The 13,884-nt window shown below is 34.3% G+C and overlaps 1 protein-coding gene across 2 annotated transcripts in view; it reads right to left on the bottom strand.

The window, feature by feature from the left end:
* LOC128997028 (low-density lipoprotein receptor-related protein 12-like) overlaps positions 1-1,957 on the bottom strand; it is a 29,227-nt gene extending 27,270 nt beyond the window's left edge. For both annotated transcript variants that reach the window (XM_054422606.1, XM_054422607.1), the window contains exon 1: positions 1,739-1,957. The gene's annotated coding sequence lies outside the window, so the exon portion shown is untranslated. The remainder of the gene's footprint in view (positions 1-1,738) is intronic.
* Positions 1,958-13,884: the final 11,927 nt, after the last annotated feature.

Below are 13,884 nucleotides of genomic sequence, written 5' to 3'. Positions count from 1 at the left end.
TTAACTTTGTAGAAACATATCAAGTGATTCTATAGTCAATAACTTAATGTTTACTACAATAGGAATTTCGACACATTATGGAGATATAGATGGAATAATGGACTAATTACTCGTAGTTCTAATTTAGGCATGTCAGGGTGGTAGGTCGTGCTATATGTGAATTGGTGACTGCATTAAGTGTTTTTTAAGTTAGGTTAGATTAGGAAGGTAAAGTTTAGGTTATAATGTATCGAGTTGTTAGTTTATGTCGTCTGCAGACTGTTTTTGTAAAATTAAAATCCTGAGAAAAACACTTCAAATTACTATTTCAAAAATGCTTGCATTTTTGAAATAGTAATTTGAAGTGTTTTTCTCAGGATTTTAATTTTACAAAAACAGTCTGCAGACGACATAAACTAACAACTCGATACATTATAACCTAAACTTTACCTTCCTAATTGCATTTTTGAAATAGTAATTTGAAGTGTTTTTCTCAGGATTTTAATTTTACAAAAACAGTCTGCAGACGACATAAACTAACAACTCGATATATTATAACATAAACTTTAACTTACCTAATCTAACCTACCTTCAAAGGACTTAATGCAGTCACCAATTCACATAAAGCACGACCTATCACCCTGACATGCCTTTTCTGACATCAAAAGGAGTTTGCTTACACATTCTAGAGGTTTGGTTAGGTTAGGTTATGTTAGAATAGCACTATTTTAATGTGTAATTTCTAAACGGCGAAATATAAATCAATAAATCATTAATAAGGATAAAATACTGGTAACAATAATACATTTTTAACTTATTGGTCTTAGAAAGTGAAAAGTGTAACTTAATCAGGTGATTTTCATATTGCAGAATCGAGTTAGCTTATAAAAATTGTCACTTCCATTTGCTTGACCATGATTGAAAACAATCAGCTGGTTGGTTTACTTAACCCATCCCATAGTACATTCCACTTGTAACGTCATCCATCCTACCTTGTTTATTGTAATGTTAAGTATGTTTTTACGGCGATATCTTGAGAAATATTCATCAGCGGTGAAAATTAATGGTATATTTGGATTCAGGAGGTAAAAAACTATAAAGTGAGATATCAAAATTAAAAATTCGTTTGGAGGCACCTGTACGGAATAATTACCATTCCATTTTAGAAAAGGGGGGAAAGGCGAGGCGGAAATTTAGGCGACCAACTGAAACGAATTTTGAATTGAGACTAACTTCAACTGAGTGTTCTCCGTCCTTAGCCAAGTTGGCCGTGGAGGGGCACCGGCCAATCAACGTTGCGGCTATTTTCAATTTGATCGTTTCAATCGATATTAGCATAGGCTAGCCCAGTTAAGAAACTGTAAGTTAACCTTAGGCCTACGTTATAATTTTATAAGTTAAATGAGCGCTTTATTTCATAGAGGTCGGCTTAATTACCAGAGATGGGTAGCCTTCTAACTTCTTCTCTAGGTATAACTTAATGTAGGTAGACATTCTTCAAATATTTTCAAATTACTAACTTAGGCATAGGCTAGGTTAAGGTTAGGTATTAAAAAAAACTAGGCTTAGGCTTCTTCACATCTAACTTGGTCAAGGTTGGTTTACCTTACCTTTAGACGAAAAAATGATAACTTATGCTAGGTATGCCTAAGAATTAATAAAGATGATAAATACATGCAAGGCCACTAAAAGAAATTTGCTTAAAATGTGCATGGCGAAGATGCAATCGATGAACACAGGAGAATAAACTTAAACTTACTGTTTAAGCTAGAATTGGCCTATCTTGATTCACCATTGGGGCACAATACTGCACACATGTTGTACGTTCATTAATATTAATTTAATACTTTATTATCTGATAACTATGAGTAAAGTAGAAGACATCAATAGAATTGAAAATTAGTTCTAAACGACTGGTCAGTGGTCAAGAAATATCAACAATCCATGCCCATCATAGTTTCATCTTCATCCATCCATCTCCATCGTCTTGCCTTAAGTAAAAATAAAAAATCATCAACAAACATATGACGATATGACAGGAGGAGAGGAGAAGATAGTACAGACAGAACCATCAGTAGAAAACAAGAAGAAAGTAGATCCTATGGACAGGAAAATAGGTTATAAGTTACTGCATTTCTCAATCAATTGTCATAGATTAAACATTCTATTCACTATTGACTTGAGAGAAAGTTTAAAACATGTTAAAGTATTAAAGTCATTGGTTTCAATTACTATATTACATTCCTGCTTAGAAAAAAAGATAATGCAACTGACATTGGATACTGCAAGTGGACCACTACTAACCGGATACAATCATTTAATTTCATTATGGTGTGGGTAGCCTCCGGATTGGTATGATATCCATGCCTGATATCATAGTAATCATTTAATCTTAATCATGGGGATGGGTTTTGTCGCACGGCCACCTTTAACTCTTAGCTCAAAACTGCTGTTACAACACTACTGCCACTTCGAAGGGAATTTGAGAGCTAAACGGTGGCCGTGCCTTGACGGGGGGATATTTGTATCCAAACATAACTCAGGGGCAAAATAATAAAATAGCATGACTCCATAGGAGATAATAGTTATTTGTTATTAGGTAAATAGTGGGTGAAGTTCAGCAAAGTCAGTTTCCACTCGTGTTACACATTATATTTTCCTACATTTACTATAAATCGTATAACTAATTAGTCTTTTCAACACTGTACAACACGCTTTTAGGTAAGGTTAAATCCAATTGTTGAACAAAATGGGAAACGCTGCACCGGCTGATCGTAGTCAAGGGCGTACCCAGGATCAAAAGTGGGAAGGGGGGGGGGTTTGGAGCGTACTTGAAACAGGAGTCGTTGGGGGGTGGCATGCATATTGGCCGGGGGACCTGGGGGATATCCCAGAAAATTTTAAAAACAATATGCTGAAATTAGCGTTTTTTGCACTATTTTGAGACATTAATAACAAACCTAGCTCGATAATCCAGCGTTTATAAAGTCTTAGTTTATAAAGTGGCTTTATGTCCATCAATGGGGTCAGGTCAGGTTGCTTAGCTTTACAATACACCTTTAACTGTATTTTTTGTGTCCATGCCATCTTTTCACATCCATTTATAACACCCGAAATAATATGGTAAACTATTTTGAAGAATGCCTGATAACTTATGCCGTAAAGAGCAAATTTGTTCGTTACATTATTGTTGAAGGCAAATGAAAACAAAATAATGTCACACAAATAGGTATAATTCATTATTCTACACAAAGTTGTTACAGTACTTGTTAGTTTATACATATTGCAAGAAATAGGTCTGTTTATTAATACTTAATAATACTTTCTTATTAAATGGTGACCATACAAAGTAGGTATTTAAGCCAAGTGAATGGAGATGAGTGCAGGATGAGTGGCGCGATCTTGTAGCCTTCTTAGTGACTATTACTACTGTTGGAATTTTTATTATATTGAAGAATAACTCAGAAAATAATGAAAAATTGATAACATATGTGTAAAAAAATGTCATAAAAAATCTGTAAACTATCTTACTCATCTTTTCTTATACTAATAACATTTTTCTTGGATCTCAATTTTTTATACCTTATCCTGGCTTCTTGGGGGGGGGGATGGGGGGCAGCTGCCCTCCCTGCCCCCCTCTGGGTACGCCCATGATCGTAGTCGTAATATCTTTAAGTGTTGCCAAGGCCACACTAAAAAACCAAACATATGTTTTTATTAGTGTGGCCTTGGTGTTGCCAACTTATTTTCAAGTGTACACGGATTACGTGCGTAATAAAATCACGAATACTGGTGTGCGCCAAAGTAAAAACTGTGCGCCAAAGTAAGGCTTTCTGTACTATAATCAGTGCAAGGAAGCCCACTTTGTCGGATGACTATGAAAATAAACAAATAAACTGTTTATCACCTAAAACTATTATGGAATTGTTAAAAAATGAGGACATCTGATATTTATACTTTTGTAGAATTTTTTTCAGAGTAAAAACAATATGTTTGGACCTGTTTTTGTTGATTTTGTAGAAAGTTAGTTTATAGGCCTAGATAAAAATTTAGTAATTATTGCATATATGTAAAATTATAATTTTTTTAAATACGGAAGTGTCTTTGAAATAAAAATACTATATTACCAATTACCAATGGGGAACAAGTACACCGTCAGCTGGAGAGAGCCCCGAGGAAATAAGTGGATCGAAATAACCAGTTTCAATCCCTCAAGTTGTAAACCAAAGCACATCTAAACTTATCCACCATTTTAATTTATTTTTTTGTAAATCTTTTTGTATTCGGATCTATTGTCGGATGAATATTTCAAATGCCAAAATAATAGATGTACATTTGGTAATGACGTGTAAAAAAAATTCATCAGATTTGTATTTGGTAAATAATAATGAATTTCCTATACAATATTGGAAGAACAAATATGTACACTTTGCACACGCGTATTATTAGTACGTGTCAAAAGTTTTAAGATTTGCGAGGGGATACCAAAACAACATCAGAACAAAATTAATCATTTACAAACTAATTTGTCGATTATGTCACCAATATGACGACAGAATTAATTATCTTACTAATATTATAAATGTGAAAGTTTGTGTGTTTGTTTGTTTATTTGTTTATTTGTTTGTTTGTTTGTTCGTTTGAAGGTCAATCACGCCTTAATTAACTACTGGACAGATTGGGCTGAAATTTGACAAAATGATAGCTCATATTCCCGGTTAACATATAGGCATATTCTTATCTCAAAAATCCTTTCGGGCTCCGCCCCAGTGGCTCTGTAGTTTCATGAGTATTCATATTTCAAGGGAATTAAAGAATTTAGTCAGCTGTTTCAGCTAAAAAAGTTGGTTCTATAATATGCAAAAGTATTAAAAAGTTATAGGATTTACCAACAGGGTGCAGTACTATTATTTTTTTTTACATTTATGAAAACACCTAATTTGAACTAAGCAGCAACAAAAACCTGTGATAGGCAATGGGAACTGTCAAAGTAGGATTGTTCACAGTTATGTTTATGTTTTTAATTGCATGAAAAAGTTTTGATATTTTGCGAATTATAAATTGTTTATTTTTATATATTGTGTAGGTGAAGTGGTAGAACATTATGGCTATAATAAATACCGTAAATTTAAAGAAGCAAATTTTATCAAACTGTGTCATCCCCCATTGCAAACGCTAAGTTGGAGTATAACTGCAATAAGCATTTTACACTTATAAGCCAACCCCGTACGATGGACGGGTACTCTGCTAGTATTTACATACATGTATTGTTGTTTCAATAATCTCTTCTGTAAATAGGCACCTGACATACAAATTTAGTTCTGATTAAAGGCGCGTTCACACGCTCTAATTATCTGTACAGTTTGATTTAAAAAAAAAACCAAGTTCAGACGATACGATATAAATACTCAAATCTACTATGCCATTTTCAAACGCGAATACCTGTTATGATCACCTTGGGAGGAGGTGCTGTCGTGGTCTGTGTATGCTACCTGTTAATCGGTAGATAAGAGTACTGTAACGCGTCATGAGGAAAGACATTTCTCCACATGAGACAGCAACATTGAGATATCTCACGACGTGTTACACTAAAGAGCATGGTATTAGCACAAGGTTTGAGCAAAATGGTATGAACGGCCGTGTTCGCGTTCCAGCCTGTCGCTCCAACCTTCCTATATGATCGCATTTGGTCGATGAAAATCCTCCCAACCTAGCTCCAATCCAATAGTTTGTACCAATCTGCCGTTTACACGGGACGATGGTACAATATGTTTCGTGAAAATCAGATTTGTACAGATAAATTGAAGCGTGTAAACGGGTCTTTACAATCTATGACTTTGCTTGAATGAGTTAGTTTAAAATAATGGTGAAAAACAACCTGATTAAATGTATAGTGCGGTAGATAGGTAACCAACACTGTTTGCTCACTTTTGCGACTCCTAAGAGTTAGTTTTGCATCAATGATAGAGTGTCTGTTTACTAATAACAGACAAGGGGAAACTTGAGTTTACCATTAAAACTGAGTTGTTAGTGACTAGTAATGGTAGCTTTGGGCAGTGTGAAACTTGTCGTGATCAGTTTTAAAACTGTTTTAAAAGTTTGGAACCCGAAATTAGAACAGTCAATTACAATAATTCTGAATTTGATTTAATTTTGTATCTGTGAATTTCCAATAGTTTTTGATATTTGACGATAACAAACATACACGCTTTTGTCTTAAAAAATATAAATAAATACTCGTAGTTACTAAGTCGGCCATAACCATGCAAACATATCACGAATTTATCTTATTAATTTCTCTCGTGTAACTAACTAGTGACCTTAAAGTTGGTATGAGTAACAATTTGTTGTTGAATGACAAATCATAGTTACACATATTCTATAGTCAATATCGAACATAAATATTCCATTTCGAAAGTTTTAGGGGAATATGTTTTATCTATGGTTTCAGTTATAACTTTTTTTTGGGTATGAGGTAATGTATTGTAAGTGAATAAATATTACATTACATGTATTTGAGAAGATAGTGTGTTTAACGTTTAGAGTTTGAAAAACTGTTGTTTCGTGAAAGGTGAAATTTGGCAGGAAACCAGAATGATGATGATGGCTGCCAAAATCCCTTTAACCTGGATATTGTCTCTTAATTATGATTGCGTAATGTGCCTTTTGGTAAATTTCCCTTTGGAGAAGTAGGTAGGCCTATTACCGTAGGCACCAACATGATCGGAGCATGGGAACGGGGTGGGTTTTATGGGATAAAAAAATATTTTCCCATTTTCAACCTTGAAACATAACATTTTATAATTTACCTCTAAACTGTTTTAAAGAGCTTAAAAACAAATAATTTAATATAGGCCTATTGTAGTGTTTTGTTTACGACGGATTACTTATTGGTTGCGATAAAAAAAAATTGTAAACTTAAATTTACCTTGTCATTCTAACGGAGAATATGTAAACCATTGTAGTTTGCTTCTTTATGCATATATATTTTGATAAAATTTGGCAAATCTATTTATTTTATACTAAGCTACTAATATTTTACTAAAACACCTTTTTACCCTCCCTGTAGCAGCAAAACCAGGTACTCACTAAACCTAGATTTAAGTGAAAATCAAATAAGGGAAATGTAAATTCGCCCAGTGTGCAGGGCTGCTGCGGCGGGGTTATTTACTCGTAATATGATTTTTGCCAAATAATTTATAATGGCGTGGTAATTTTATGTCTTCCGATTAAAACTAAATGCTTTGAAATTTAATTCTTTATTCAATTAAAGAAACTCCTGAACATGTTTGACAGCCAAAGTATGAACCAATATAGGCCTAATTTAAAGTCGTCTTTTTTATAGTATTGGCATAATAAACTTGTTCATTACCTACTAATAAAAAGAGTGTTACGGTATCTCATCCACAAGATATACTTTACATCCAAGCCATTGCACATTTATGTTTTCCTTGACTCAGGTGAATTTGTGGGATTGGTTTGTGATTTATTTGAGCCACCTTTTGGATTATATTAAATTGACTGTAAAAGTAAATACAAATAACCTTTTCTAAGACGTTTCCTACAGTTTAAATTTAATTGCTGAGATTTACATTTATAAATTATCCTATTAAATTATACCTGTGTAAATACTAATTTAATAAATTAAACCACAGAATTAGAAAAACCATAAACAAAGATACTTTACCCGAGGTCTAAGTTTTAACTATCCCTTCCTTTTGGTAACACCACGAGCAATTTGCTGACTTGAAAAATTCACGAACAATTTTTTTTTTCACTAACTTTTTTATAGGCCTAACACAATCCGTTTATGAATAGTTGGTGTCATAGCGTCTTGATGATTTCCAGTACCTTTCTGTTTTGTGTTACGTGAACTTCATTTTAACGGAAATTGTAATGTCATTTCACTCGGATAGTGGAATGTCCAATAGTGAAAGATATAACGCGGATATTTAATATTTGAAACATCCAAGGCGGCTTTTAGTGACGTAAACTTTTAGTTTCCCAATTTATTCACCAGATGGCGTTGATTGCAGAGCACTTATATCTCTTCAGCGGTCTGAAAGTTTAAAACTTTGCAAGCTTCGTTAATTTTTATCGTGAAATTAAAGAACATCTGTTCCCTCAGATTCCTTGCGGATATTCTGGTATAATTCCCTCAAATTTGACCAATAAATTATTAAAAGTCTTTTGATATAACTACCGTTTTATGAAGTGTTATGCAGTATGTAGGATAAACCGCATAAAGCATAAAGGATAAGTAATTATATAATTATATCGTGTGATATTCTTTTATAATTTGATATATTTTGTGAAGAAAAAACTCATTTTACAATTAATTAAGTTTTTTAATTTATGTTAATGTTAAAGCATTGCTTGTAAAGAATTGCCACATCAGTAGGTCTAGAAGTAAAGCATAATGCAAAAAGTGACCTCTTATATTATTAAAGTGATACAATTAAATTTTATGTAAACGGTTAAGACAATTTACTAAATAAAAATATAGGCCAGTGGCATATAAAAATTAAGCTTGGAGTGTGTAGATTTGCCAAAAAGTATTGATATGGACGAACTCCCTAAGGGCTCTGCCCCACAGGCTGATTTCCAAAGGGCTACGCCATGCTTCCATTGTTTAAATGATGTAATTAAATTTAGTTAATGAAACAGCTGGTCATTACAATGAACTGGTATTTGTTTATTTACCCGAAATAGTATATTACGGTACTAGTCCTGAAAATAAATGTTTACCGGACGAGTGTGGTCGTTCCCGTGCGAGACGAAGTCGAGTACGGGATTACCATACGAGTCCGGTACACACATTTTGGACGAGTTTACGTACGATAGTTTACGCCATACTACTTAATTCGTACAAATCCTTACATATTTCCACCAACTAAATGACTAAACATCACCAGTCATAACCTCTAAGAGAGGTTATGTTTTTGTTTATAACCAATCATTGCCACGCAAATACAGTATAATCAGCTGATTGGTGTCCGGAAAAACTCATTGCAGAACAGTATTACGCAATGAAACCCCATTTGAATAAGCCGGCGGCAAACAGCTGTTTTCTGGACTGAATCCTTGCGTGGGAAGTTCGTCAAAATAATGTAGTGTGGCGTAAAAGATGTTTGTGACGCTTGATGTAGATTGAGGAGGGTTATGTTTGGTTTTAAAGTTAGGTTGTATGCGTTTTGTAAGGTATTGCTCAAAGTTTCATTTTTTAATTTATATAGTAAGCTACATGTGAAGAAGCTTGACTAAAATTGAAGGATTGTGGTAAAACATGTCATCATGATGCATCAATATGAAGTAATTGATGCTAATGCTACACTAAGGTATGTTGTCACGTTCTTATGGATCTATTAGCATCAAAAGTAGGGGTTTGAAAGTAAGTAGGTTTACGCGTTTAAATCAGTTTATATTTTCAAACTAAATCATAGAGTTGCTGTATTTTAAACACACATCAGCACCACTTTAATAGCTCACTAGGTCACATTTTCTTTCCGTTGCAAAGCACGGGTATAGCAGCTTGTAACTACTTAAAATTTTCAAACTAAAGTGTGTATAAAAATAATTGTAATATTGTCGTCATTAGAAAAGGATTAGGTCAGTTCACGTTGTGGAATCTTTGTAGCGTCCAATTGAATCACGATTAGGTTTGTTTTGTTCTTAGTAAGACGAGTTTAAAAGTGCATCAATTGCTTCCTGCTTGAAGATGAGTGATGGCATGTTTTTTGTTTGTTAGTCTGTTTGGTACAATTAAGAAAGACTGTCAGGTGTTACTAATGGTTACTGTACAAATTGTCCAACTGCCAAAAAATTAACTCCGCAACAAATTGCAGAGCACTTTAAAATACAATAATGGTTGAAATAAAAATTCGACATTTTCATGTTTTAAGCGTAGAAATTTGAAAAACTAATTTTTAAATTTCTTCAGTCCCATATTATTCAGTTCTCATGACTCGATCTGTAATAATTTGATCGAATAGTTAGGTGTAAAAAGGTAAACAAGTGTGCTTAACACATTTGCACTCAAAGAGTTTATGAATAGTAAGCGTTTGGTTTCGTCATCGTTGATTCCACTGAGAATTAAGACCTGTAGTAACCTTGATGTGCCTTTTTGGCCTTTGGGGACATCAAAATGAAAAAGTAAATAGGCCCAGGGGCTAGGTTTTACTGTGCCCCCTACGGTAAAAGATACTATAGGGAAATAGGGAATTTCGCAAAAAAAATTCTGATTTGGTTAAGAATAATAGAGTTAGGCCTACTGCATTTTAAAATTGTACATCTCCAGATCAAGTTTATAATTGGGTTATTTATTACGGAAATTGTCATTTACCATTCGAAATCCCGTAAGAAAATAATGAAGTAGAACGCCATATTGGAAAATGGTAACCATTTTCAAAAATCCATTAACTTATTTTTAAACCTCTTTAAAAAACGAGGGAATGTCTCCCATTCCATTTTCACTGTAAAATGTATAGTTTACAAGATCCCGATTGTAGTACAGTTAAAAAAAAACACCATGTTTAGTATGTCTACATGCAGTACTGTAAATTAAGCTATAAAACGTCAAAGGGCGAAACATCAAATAGTAAAGTTTGACTAAGCTTGGTTATTAGTTTCGATACTGTTGGTTTTACTGAAGTGAATGGTTCATAAACTAATGTTGTCACCATATCTATTCAGTAGGTATGTGATTGAGATCTTCCAACAGAACTAAACAACGTGATTGAGTCATGCGAACGAGATCATCTTGAAAATTAAGAAGTTAAACGGGGTAAAGCCCGCGGGTTACAGCTAGTATTGTATAAAAAAAATTGAATACAATTTTTATAGTTGAAATCAGCGATGTGCTATTTGTTATCGTTTAAACAGAAGTCATTTTTCCAACAAGTAAGAACTTTTAAAATAATGTTTGTAAACGTGGTTTATAAAGTGCCTTTTTAAAATACTTAATTGGTAGTATACATTTGGATTCCCAATTTATATACAATTTAACAGTTTTACTGTCTATATATTTTCAACAATCTCTTTTAAACGGGTTTTAGGGTCATATTAAAGATAAAAATCTACAAATGACCACTTTTATGTTTTCATGAAAGATTAACTACAAGAAAGTTTGCAGGTGACACTAGTTGGAACAAAAAGTTTGGCAAACCAGAAAACTCGGAGTTCATCTGTCAAAAAATGGCGACTGGCCAGATCTGGTGGCTGCTATCTGGCGGCGATTATGTGAAATATTACACTTACACACGCACACGCTCACACTCTAATACACTGAGCACATCTCACCTCCTTGGACATAACTAGTCTTGTCTATAACTTTGTCTTTGAGTAGGTACTTTATGCAAACCACATTAATGAAGATTTTCAGAATTAAAAGTCTATGACGTTTTTGCATAATAGATTAAGCGGGCGTCCTACCTTGGGGGAAACGGAGCGAGTGCCGTTCTATTCTTTGCCATGGGGGGTAAACTGTCAAAACCGCCAGATAGGCCCGATTGCCGTTTGACTCCCCAGAGCGTAAGAGTAATTCACAAACACAAGCATATCACTAAAAAAAAAAAAAAAATACACCCAAAACCCATACTCGAAAATTTATAAGAAAGCTATACTTTACTATGTATATGGGGGAATTGAAAATAGGATATTTGATGATCTTTTACTACGGGTTGAGCCGTGACTATTTCCACCGGGCGAATGTCACGACTCATGATCAATGGTTCAAGTGTTTTTTTTATAGTAGGCTAGTTCAGTGTTTCTCACTCCACGACCCCGAACAAGGCTGTGGGTTTTGTTCTTATTACTCCCACCGCCGACGATTCAGAGGCTCCGAGACTTTCGTTAGCGCTGCATCGGCATAAATTTTGCATCGTCTTTCATCTTAATTTTGTAGTATGTTTGCGTTGTATTTTTGCCTTTTCCTTACTTGTGTGAAGATATTCTCTACTATGCAGTAAATTAAGAGCGCCCAGCGCGCTTGATGGGTAAGTTTGGACTATTTTCTGATACTTAGGTTAGTGCACATGTTGCACTAGGTCTGGAACCTAGTCTTGGGGTCGTGGAAGACTTTTGATAGTTAGTTTCCCTTTTCCCTGTTGTTTTGGTATAATTCAGGGCTTTGCCCGAAATGCTAGGCCTAGAATTGACTGAGAAATGTTTGTTGGAAAGCCGCTATTTGAGAGAAACTGCCAAGTCAGTTTTGGGTCCTTCTGACCGTTTTGTGGTAGGCCTAGGCTTACAATTTTTGCTCAGTGAATGTAATTGTCTTAGGCTACTACTTCTGGTAGTCTTTTGTTTTGTGTCCCGTACAATTTTTAGTGTTGTTTTGTCTTGTAAAATGTTCAGTTTGTGTTACCCAGTCAAGTAAGGTTAAGGTCTTTTATTTTGCTTTGTCCTTGCCAAACTAGTTAAATTAAGTTGAATTAACTGCTCTTAAAGCTCCCCAGAAAGTTTGAGTCATTTTACTCAAGTTTTAAGAAAGTTACAGTAATTTTTAGTTTGGCAACTTTTCATTCAGGTTTGAACTGGGTAACCAATTGGCCAACTGGTTTCAGCCTTTGAGTTAAGGTTTGGGATGGTCTGGAGAAGCTGCTGGAACATTTCCCCCAGCTTTTAAGACCATTCCGAACAAATTCGGATCACAACTTTTGGAGAAATTAGCAAAAATACATGAGTCGTTGCGTTAGGCCTAAATTTTTGTATGGAACGTTTTTTGTCAATTTTAAAGTATTTTTCTGTGTTTAGGTGTCATTTGTTCTCTGTTAACTTGTTCTTCTGGCCACTTTGGACCAGGCAATTTAAATATTTTCTCTCTATTGGTGAAATTTATCACTGTCACATACCCGTCTAGCCTGCTGACACCTTTACCGCAAATATTAATGTTACCGTTCTTGTACTGTTTAACCTGTTAATTGTTATGTTTAAAATATTGTTATTGTTTGAAATGTTTTATATTGATAGAGAGCTGTGATAGAGAGACAAACCTTTAAAAAAATTTAGAAACTTGAAAATGATATGTTAGGCCTAAAGCAGTGAAATATTGGAACTAAATGTAAATGGTGAAAGATGTGACAGTGAACCTTGCGGATATGGACTCAGTCTATTACTCTTACTACTGTGTTTCCTGGGTTTTGTCACTCAGGGCCCGTGAGGAGGAACATGGAGTACCGGTAGTCTGCATCAGCCTTGGCGGAGTGGGAATTACAACTCTTGGCCACCCCTGGATCTTGGCCCCCCTCTTCCGTCATGCCTGCTTCCCCTCCGGTGCTGCTCGCCCAGAGACATGAACTAGTACCGCAAATTCCGCAAGTTTTAGGCCTAATTAATTATTGCTAACCACCGTCCTGGACTTGGAGATTTCGTTACCTATTTGTTAATTTGTGCACAGAGATTTATTAATTGTTTTTCTTTTTAAATTTTAAATTCTTTAGCCTAGGCTACTTGTTGATCTTTTTTAAATTTTATAATTTTATTAAATATTCTATTGAATTCTAATTTGGGGCCCCTAAAGTTTCTATAGTTACCAGATGAAATGAATTTATTAAAAGAGTCATTATATATATCATGTTGTAATTTGTTAATTTAAAGTTTTTTGAAAGGTAAAAGCTAGTAAGATTTATTTTTGAAATTTAGCCTATTTGAAAATGATTAATGAAATAATTGTAAGTTAGTAGGGTAAACGGGTATCAAAATTTTTAAAGTTTAATTGAGAGTATTTAATTCATGTATTATTGTTAATTATTGTTGTTGATGTTATTGTTGTGTTATTTTTTTAAATGGTTAATTACAGCTCGTTTCTCTCAAATGGCGTGTTGTTCTTGAGCCTCCATCCATGGTTCTCATTTTGTTATGTAAAGTTTTGTGAGCCGCTCCTCGGGCCTGCGCATGGATCACGCT

Source organism: Macrosteles quadrilineatus, unplaced genomic scaffold, assembly GCF_028750875.1.
Source record: "Macrosteles quadrilineatus isolate MER2022 unplaced genomic scaffold, UCM_ALF_1.0 Scaffold_6__1_contigs__length_79288215, whole genome shotgun sequence".
NCBI classification, from domain to species: Eukaryota; Metazoa; Arthropoda; class Insecta; order Hemiptera; family Cicadellidae; genus Macrosteles; species Macrosteles quadrilineatus.
The sequence above is the reverse complement of the archived record's forward strand: the minus strand, read 5'-3'. Positions and strand labels throughout refer to the sequence as shown.